The sequence below is a fragment of the Dermacentor variabilis genome, chromosome 1 (genome assembly GCF_050947875.1).
Source record: "Dermacentor variabilis isolate Ectoservices chromosome 1, ASM5094787v1, whole genome shotgun sequence".
NCBI classification, from domain to species: domain Eukaryota; kingdom Metazoa; phylum Arthropoda; class Arachnida; order Ixodida; family Ixodidae; genus Dermacentor; species Dermacentor variabilis.
Genome location: NC_134568.1, coordinates 177,398,253 through 177,407,552, shown reverse-complemented (window position 1 = coordinate 177,407,552; position 9,300 = coordinate 177,398,253).

Below are 9,300 nucleotides of genomic sequence, written 5' to 3'. Positions count from 1 at the left end.
CAGTAGTGACGTCGTTTCTCTCCGTCACAGCCGAGCACGCGCGCAGCAGTTTCTCTCCGACTCGTAAATGGGTAGGCCACTCGTCATATGTACTCCTGAGGAACATGCAGCTTTCGATCAGCAACGCCGCGAACGGAACCGGGAACGAGCTTGTGTATGCCTTGCTGATGCTGCAGCCTGGGCACAAGGACAGGCTCGCCGAGCGCAAGCAGCAACAACGTACCGAGGATCCGGCAGCCTACCAAGCCGTCGTTTAACGAATCGTCCTATTAGCCCAGTGATAAACACTGGGGCCGCATGTTTCAGCTTCGCTGGTTAACCATCTGTACAGAGTGCTTGGGCGGTGATTTTTTTCAACTAACAGGGTACAGAGAAAATAACTTTTCTTTTTAACTGTTTCGTTACCACGCCTATACAAATCGATCACCGGTGTTCGATGCTTTAGATCGCCGATTTCGACATGTTTGATCCGTATCTTATCCATTTAAAGCCATTCAGTAATTAGCACAGGCAGTGAACTTTCAGAATCAGTTTAAATTTTCGTGTTCCGGCGACGTTGTGATTTTTTACGCTCCTTTTTGCGATCCAATGTGCGTATGTTGTAGAGAAAAGAGGCGTGGCTGTCCACCTTCTGCCGAGCTCGAAAAAAAGCATGCCACTCACGATTACGCCACTCTAGCATCAAACTTTTGCCATGAAATGACTGCCAGCAAGTCAAGAATTAAATTATATCGCCGGCTTTGCCATCCGACAGTGCTGAACGGTGATCATTAACCGAAAATGACGCCAGCTGTTCATTCGTGTGCATTGGTTTCGATTCCGAGTCGTTTAATTCCGACAACGTGTATTTATGAAGGTCCACCGCATGTCCAACATGTGAACCTGGCATTTTCAACCAGTTTCAAAAAGTTTCGGTTTCGCTTCTCTCGTAGAACCTAGGCAAGGGGCGCTGCCGGTGTCACTGCGCAGTTACGAAAGTCGTCGCTCCCATGGTGTCGTGCTGGGTGCTGCGTCGCGAGAAAAACGTCGTGCTCGAAACTATTCTGCAACCGCACTTCAATTTATTGATGAGGAATCGAGTTATGAGTCTGTATATGACAGCAAACCAGATTCAAGCTCCGACGGCGACGATGTTTTGAGTCAGCATGGGACATTCGCGGCTGTTCACCGGCGAGTTTCCTTTACGGCCTTGAGCGGTCTCCTTCCTTGTCTCCTTCCTTGGCGCGCTTATCTGCCGATCTATTCGCACGACTTGACAGCTCTACTGATTATCTTCAGGGTGCATACTTCGCTTGGTTACGATGTGCTGCCATTGGCAGCAAAGAAACTTCCGTTCACGCCAAGACGGCTATACCCGTAGCACATCTCGGCCAAACACTACGGATCAGCGCAAGACAGTTTACAACAGCGTGGGATTTCTTTCTACTCTCCTTCTCTGCAGAGGTGATAAAGGCAATCCGCAAAAATGCAAACAGACATGCTTCGATGCAAAATATCGTAGTTGCCCAGCTACGCTGAGACCGATCGGCCCTGGAAGAGGTGCATGACTAGACGAACTGGTGAAGTACGTTCCTTGGACTTCTCATCGGAGAATCTTTAGAAGATGCCGAAAAGGCGGAACCGCAAGATATGTTACGAGGACCGCATAGTTGAACAAAAACCAGACGTTTTGTGGGAAATGCAATCAGAGTGCGGAGTGCACCTATGCTTCACAAAATCCAGGAACTGCTTCACCACATGGCATGAGCGATGAACTGGTATTAGTTTCTTTTTTGCATCCGAAGAACGGCTGTGTACTGAGCATTTATCATTTCAGACACTATTGCTGGGTTATTTATCTTTGAAAGGTATATTCTGAATTTCCTTTGATATTAACGTTTTTGTAGATATCGTGTCCTTTTATTGTTGTTTTGATAGACTTCTAGCAAAAATGGCGCTTTGTACAATTTTAATGTTTTTGCTAATAATTTGTTTTTGTTCGGCAACGTATGATTTTGGAAAGAGCATTTCATTATGCACAATATATATATGCTATGCTGCAATGTGTGCTGGACTATTAGTTGTAGTGGTAAATAATTTTTTTCCGAGTCTTATAAAAAACGACAATTTCCTCGCTGTAACAAAAGAGTTAATTGAAATGTAGACAAAAATTATGCAAAAACCTACTGCAGTTGTCTAAGTAGCGTGAGCACTGTGCCACTTGCTTATCTCCCCGCAGCCCGTCGTCATTATCAATCTTACCAACGCTCATCGGTCGTTATCAACATTATCGGACTAGATCCAATTTTTATCAACCCTTATCGGTTGTTGTAAACCTTATCGGGCACGATCCGACCTTTATCGACCGTTACCGGTCCTTATTATTATTGGACTTGATCCGACCATTATCAATCTTTATCTGTTCTTATCAACTCTATCAGAATCGCTGCGGCCATTCCAAGCCATTATCGCTCTTTTGCACCTCATCCATCCGAGTCGAACCATTATGAACCGTGATGAGACCCATATAACTCCTCACCACCCCTGATCATCATTATAAACTCATTGCCTGCTTATCTGTCTGTTGCGCGACGCCAATCGCATGAGCTCTCAGAGATCAGCGGCATTTCAGTCAGTGAAGGAACGCCCCAACGGATAGGCGTATCCCACGACGACTGAAACGCATTGGGGATGTGGCGTGTTTGGCATTAAATTTTGGCAAAATCTAAATTTTTCTGATTTCTACAAGGCTCTAAGTCGGCTCTACATGTGGTCCTAGAGATGGATTTTATTCCATCATCACTAAATCTTTTGACAAAGAATTCATATTGTTACGTGGAAAGACGCAGACGAGAAGCTATATGCAAGTATATTTACAAAATGAACACGCTGCACTTGGTTGAAAGGCGACATCCCGCGCTAGCCTTTAATGGCCGTCCTGGTCTTCCCACCACTGGCCTCTCCTTCATCGTAACGACTGGCCCGTAGCACTACCCCCGGCTGTAAAAGCACCGTGCCGGTGCAACCAAACGCCGGGCTCGGAATCAATGCCTTAGGCCTTGAGCCTACTGACGTGGCTGACATCACTGGATGACCGATGTTGCGTTTCGCCTGCGACACGTGGTTTTGCCGGCGCGACTGCGGCGGGGCGGCAGACATTTTGGCCCGATCGTCGTCGCCGCAACACTCATCGCCAGGTGTTTCCAGGCGCGTCTGCGGCGATGCGACCGCCTAGGGATCATCCTCGCATTCCAGTTATTGGGCCCGAAACAGGCGATGCCAAAGCAGGGATCTCGTTCCAGTCATTGTGCCCGAAACAGGCGATGCCAAAGCAGGGATCTCATTCCAGTTATTGGGCCCGAAACAGGCGATGCCAAAGCAGGGATCTCGTTCCAGTCATTATGCCCGAAACAGGCGATGCCAAAGCAGGGACCATCTTCTCGTTACAGTCATTGTGTCCGACCGGCAGCGCCACGACAGGGTGCTACGAGATCGTGCGCAGCGCCACGACGGGGTGCTACGAGATCGTGCGCAGCGCCACGACAGGGTGCTACGAGATCGTGCGCAGCGCCACGACAGTGTGCGTCACCATTAGCCCATTGTACATTCACGTGCTCGTCTTTTGAGGGGTTCCTTCTTGCCCTCAACTGCGAGAGTATAAAAACAGCTGCCCCCGGACGCCAAAAGGAGGGCTCCGATTTCTTCTGTTGAGTGAAGTGCCCTCCCGTCTCTCTACTTCGGTCAACCTGACCGCCAACTCTTTGCGATGTTAAAATAAACAAGTTGTTTCGTTGTTACCAGTCGACTCATGCTTTGCCGGGACCTTCGGATGCTTCGAGTTGTACCCCAGGCCGCCAGGCCAACGCTACCCTTGGGGCTTGCGACCCAGGTACAACCACGGGCGTCAGCGCCGAGTTCCCAACAGATCGTACAAGCAGTCAGATCCAAACATCTGGTTGGCAGCGGTGAGATCGCCTACGACTTCAAACAACGGTCTGCCAGCGGCGAGATCGCGACAACGGAGGCCAGCAGCAAAGAGATGCAGTTGACTGTATGCTGAGCAGCTCAACGACGATCCGGGAGCAGTGCAACGAGCCCTGTGTGACGACTGGTTGCCTGCAGCGGAACGACTGCGCGGAATTCCTGCCTGCGAGGTTTGGTGAGTGCGGGACTTTCTTCTTCTGAGCTTTGCCAGGCTTTTTGTTAGTGTCAGAAACAGAGCTGGTAATTGTGGTTGTCGTTGCTGCCGGGTTAGTTTGCGGCAAGACAATAGTAAGCAGTAGAGAAAGCAGCATTCAGAGCAGCCATGGATTTGAAGTCGTTGCGCAAACCGAAATTGTTGGAGCTTGCAAGAGAGTTGGGTCTGGATGTCTCGGACAAACTCAGAAAACCAGAACTGCTAAAGGCTATTCTTGAGTTAGAGGCTGAGGATGACGAGCTGTCGGAATGCCTTGAGACTATTGAAGAGAGGGAGACTGCAAAAGAAAAAGAAGAGCGTGAACGTAAAGAACAGAAAGAGCGAGAGCAACAAGAGCGTGACCGTCAACACGCTTTGGAAATGAAGCGTCTTGAGGTAGAAATGGAACGCGCTCGTAATGGAAGTCAGGCACACGGTGCAGGAGAACGCGTATTGTTCAAAATGACTGACCGGATGCGGCCGTTTAAGCTTGGAGAGGACATTGGTTTGTTCCTGGTTAACTTTGAGCGAACGTGCGAGAAGCAGGGGTTCTCTCGGGAAACGTGGCCACAGCGCTTGCTCACTTTGTTACCCGGCGAGGCGGCCGACGTAGTCGCTCGCTTGGATAGAGAGGAAGCAGAGGATTTCGACAAAGTGAAATCGAGTCTTCTAAAAAAGTACCGGCTGTCTGCGGAGGCGTTCCGTCGGAAGTTTCGGGAAAATGAGAAAGGCAGAAGTGAGTCATATACAGAGTTTGCGTATAGGCTTATGTCGAACATGCAGGAGTGGCTCAAAGAAGAGAAAGCGTTTGGTGACCACGATAAAGTTCTGCAGTGTTTCGGGCTAGAACAGTTTTATAGTCGGTTACCGGAGAACGTGCGATACTGGGTCTTGGATAGGCCAGACGTGAGTACGGTGGCTAGAGCCGCTGAGCTAGCCGAGGAGTTTGTGACGCGTCGAGCTCGCGGAGCTAAGGACGGTCAAAAGGGTGAATTTGGCTTGAAGTTTGAGAGGCCGAAGTTCACACCCATGAGATTAAAGGGGGACACGCGTAGTGCGGATGCGAGTGAAAGCAGTCCGACAGAACGTAAGGAGACGGCGGCAGCCAAACGCAGGAAGCGGTTCGAGATGAGGCGAGCGCGCGTTTGTTATACATGCCAGAAGCCGGGTCACTTTTCGGCGCAGTGTCCGGAAACAACACCAAAAGTTGTGTTTTTTTCATTAGGCAGCACTGACGAGAACATGAAGCTTCTCGAGCCTTACATGCGAGACCTCCTCGTGAACGGGAAAGAGTGCCGAGTGCTTCGCGATTCCGCAGCTACGATGGATGTAGTTCACCCGTCTTACGTAGAACCCCATATGTTCACGGGCGAGTGCGCATGGATCAAGCAAGCCGTGGAAGCTCATAGCGTGTGTCTGCCGGTAGCAAAAGTGCTTATTGAAGGACCTTTCGGAGCGCTTGAGACGGAGGCCGCAGTGTCATCTATGCTGCCACCCCAGTACCCGTACCTATTTTCAAACAGGTCCGATCACCTCCTGCGCGAGAAGGGGCTTTTGTTTGGTGAAGCTAGTGTTCAGGCCTTAACCAGATCGAAGGTTCGGGAGCTCGCTGCAAAGGCGGTAGTTGCGGGGCCGACGTTATCAAACAACGAAAAAGGGTCAGAGGCGCAGCAAGCTGATATTCAGAGCACGCCCGAACTGAATAAAATTGAGTCTGTAGCGTTGAAGGCGCCAGATACTGGAGAGGAACCGCCCGACACGGGAAAGTTAGAAGAGCTATCTACAGATTTGCTCATCGCGCCTACGTCAGACGGACTTGATAGGTTGCTAAAAGTCAGCCGGTCGGCTTTGATAGCCGAGCAAAAAAAGGATGGCAGCCTGGAAAACGTGCGCTGCAATGTCAAAGAAGGTATCGCCAGGAAAACTGCGCGTTTTGTGGAAAGACGTGGAGTCCTGTACCGGAAATATCTAGACCGCCGAGGAGTGGAGTTCGATCAGCTGGTCGTGCCTCAATGCTATCGTCAGGATCTGTTGCGCTTGTCACATGGGGGTTCGTGGTCCGGACACCTAGGAGTTAAGAAAACTAAGGACCGTCTCTTGCAAGAGTACTATTGGCCAGGGTGTTTTCGGGACGCAGACCATTTCGTGAGGACATGTGACACTTGTCAGCGGGTGGGCAAACCAGGGGACAAATCAAGGGCGCCGTTGAAATTGGTACCTATCATAACGGAGCCTTTTAGACGGCTCGTTATTGATACAGTGGGACCTCTGCCGATAACAGCCACGGGGTACAGACACATTTTGACTGTGATCTGCCCAGCGACAAAGTTCCCTGAAGCAGTGCCGCTTAAAGAACTCAGCTCAGTTGAGATAGTTAATGCACTACTGTCCATATTTGCGCGAGTTGGTTTTCCTGCGGAAATCCAATCAGATCAGGGCACAGTGTTTACTAGCGCTTTGACGACAACTTTTCTCGAAAGGTGTGGGGTAAAGCTGTTACACAGCTCAGTGTACCACCCACAGTCGAATTCCGTTGAGAAGCTCCACTCCGTCATGAAGCGCGTGTTGAGAGCGTTGTGTTTTGAACATCGAACTGACTGGGAGCTGTGTCTGCCTGGGGTGATGTTTGCTTTAAGGACCGCGCCGCATGCGGCTACGGGGTTTTCGCCAGCTGAACTGGTGTACGGTCGCTCGCTTCGATCTCCGCTTCGCATGCTTCGAGAATCATGGGAAGGTAGGGGCGACGACCCAGTCGTGGTGGAGTACGTGCTTAAGCTCCTCGAACGCTTAAGAAGGGCACAGGAGTTGTCAGGTGAAGCAATGACAAAGGCCCAGCAGAGGGCCAAGGTTTATTATGATCGGACAGCCAGGGCCCGTCGTTTTGAGGTTGGCGATGAGGTCATGATATTGCGCACATCGCTAAACAACAAACTAGACGTGCAGTGGGAGGGCCCAGCACGAATTGTTCAGAAACTGTCGGACGTTAACTACGTGGTAAGTCTGCCAGGAAAGCGGAAAGCACAGCAAGTTTACCACTGTAATCTGCTCAAACCTTATAGACAAAGGGAAGCAGTGGTGTGCATGATGATAAACGTTCCTGAGGAGCTTCCAGTCGAGCTTCCGGGACTAGGCTCAGTGACGAACAGGGAAGACACCGGTCAAGTCATTAGTGACCTTATCAGTAAAGCACCGCTGTCGCCTGAGCAGAAAACCGAACTACACCAGCTATTACAAGAGTTTCAAGGTCTGTTCTCTGAGAGGCCTGGTAGGACTTCTGTACTTACTCATGATATAGAACTTACCTCCACAGAGCCAGTACGATCCAAGGCGTATCGGGTGTCACCCCGCCAGAGCGATATTATGGAGGCTGAGGTAAAGAAAATGCTACAGCTCGGTGTTATTGAGGCAGGTGAGAGTGATTATACCTCCCCTTTGATTTTAGTTGAGGTACCGGGCAAGGAACCTCGTCCTTGCGTCGACTACCGCAGGCTTAATTCCATCACTAAGGATCAAATTTATCCGATCCCTAACATCGAGGAGCGCCTTGAGAAAGTTAGTAGCGCTCAGTTTATTTCCACCCTAGATCTTGTCAGGGGTTATTGGCAGGTTCCACTTACAGAAGAGGCTAGTAGGTATGCGGCGTTCATTTCACCAATGGGAACATTCCGTCCTAAAGTGTTGAGTTTTGGTTTGAAGAACGCGCCATACTGTTTTTCAAGTCTCATGGATAAAGTGTTGCGGGGACAGCAAGAATTCGCTTTACCGTATCTAGACGACGTAGCGATATTCTCCGCATCCTGGTCGGAGCATATGACACACTTGCGGGCAGTGCTAACCCGCCTGCGCAAAGCAGGCTTGACAGTAAAGGCTCCTAAGTGCCAGTTAGCACAGGCCGAGGTTGTCTACCTCGGTCACGTGATTGGTCAGGGTCGTCGCCGCCCCTCTGAAATAAAAGTGGCCGCTGTGCGAGACTTTCCGCAACCGCGCACAAAGACCGATATTCGGTCGTTCTTAGGTGTCGCCGGCTACTATCAGAGGTACATCCCTAGGTACTCTGATATCGCGGCTCCCCTGACGGATGCTCTAAGAAAGACAGAGCCTCAAACAGTCGTCTGGGACGAGACAAAGGAAAGAGCTTTTAGCGCCCTAAAGAGTGCCCTAACAAGCCAGCCTGTGCTACGATCGCCAGACTATACAAAAGGGTTCATTGTTCAGTGCGATGCTAGTGAGCGAGGCATGGGCGTTGTACTGTGCCAACGGGAAAATGGAGAAGTAGAACACCCCGTCCTGTATGCTAGTCGTAAGCTGACCAGTCGTGAGCAGGCGTATAGCGCCACCGAGAAAGAGTGTGCGTGTCTCGTGTGGGCCGTTCAGAAATTGTCATGCTATCTAGCCGGCTCGAGGTTTATCATTGAGACGGATCACTGCCCTCTCCAATGGCTGCAGACCATCTCTCCCAAAAATGGCCGCCTCCTGCGCTGGAGCCTCGCTTTACAACAATATTCCTTTGAGGTGCGTTACAAAAAGGGGAGTCTCAACGGTAACGCCGATGGCTTAAGTCGAAGCCCCTAACGTAGGAATCAGCCTCAAAATTGTTTGTTACTGATGTTTTTCTTCCTGAGGCAGGATTTTTTTTAACATATTGCTTTTGTTTAGTGTTTCAAAGTGATGATATGCTTTCTAGTGCAATTTTTCAATTTGTGGACGCGTTCTGAGTGATGCTAGACTACTGTAAGGAACTAGGCAGTGGTATAAAAAGGGGAAAGAGCCTGGCAGGGCTTAGTGAGGGTTGTGCCGTGCTTGCTGACTGAGCGGTTGAGTTTTCAGCGTAGTTCTAACGCTTGCCGGGAACGAGAACAAAAATGTGAACTCTCCCGAAGTCACTTTGCAGTGTCCCGTGCGAACCTGAACGAGAGAACGAGGCCTTCTCTGTGCGCTGCGCTCAAGAAACGTCAAGGGACGCCCGACTTCGGTTATGAGCATCATCGAGCGACATCCCTCCGGACAGCGGATGCAGTCCCCTGTCCATCGGGATCTCCTTCCCCCGGCGGGGCGGTCTGTTGCGTTTCGCCTGCGACACGTGGTTTTGCCGGCGCGACTGCGGCGGGGCGGCAGACATTTTGGCCCGATCGTCGTCGCCGCAA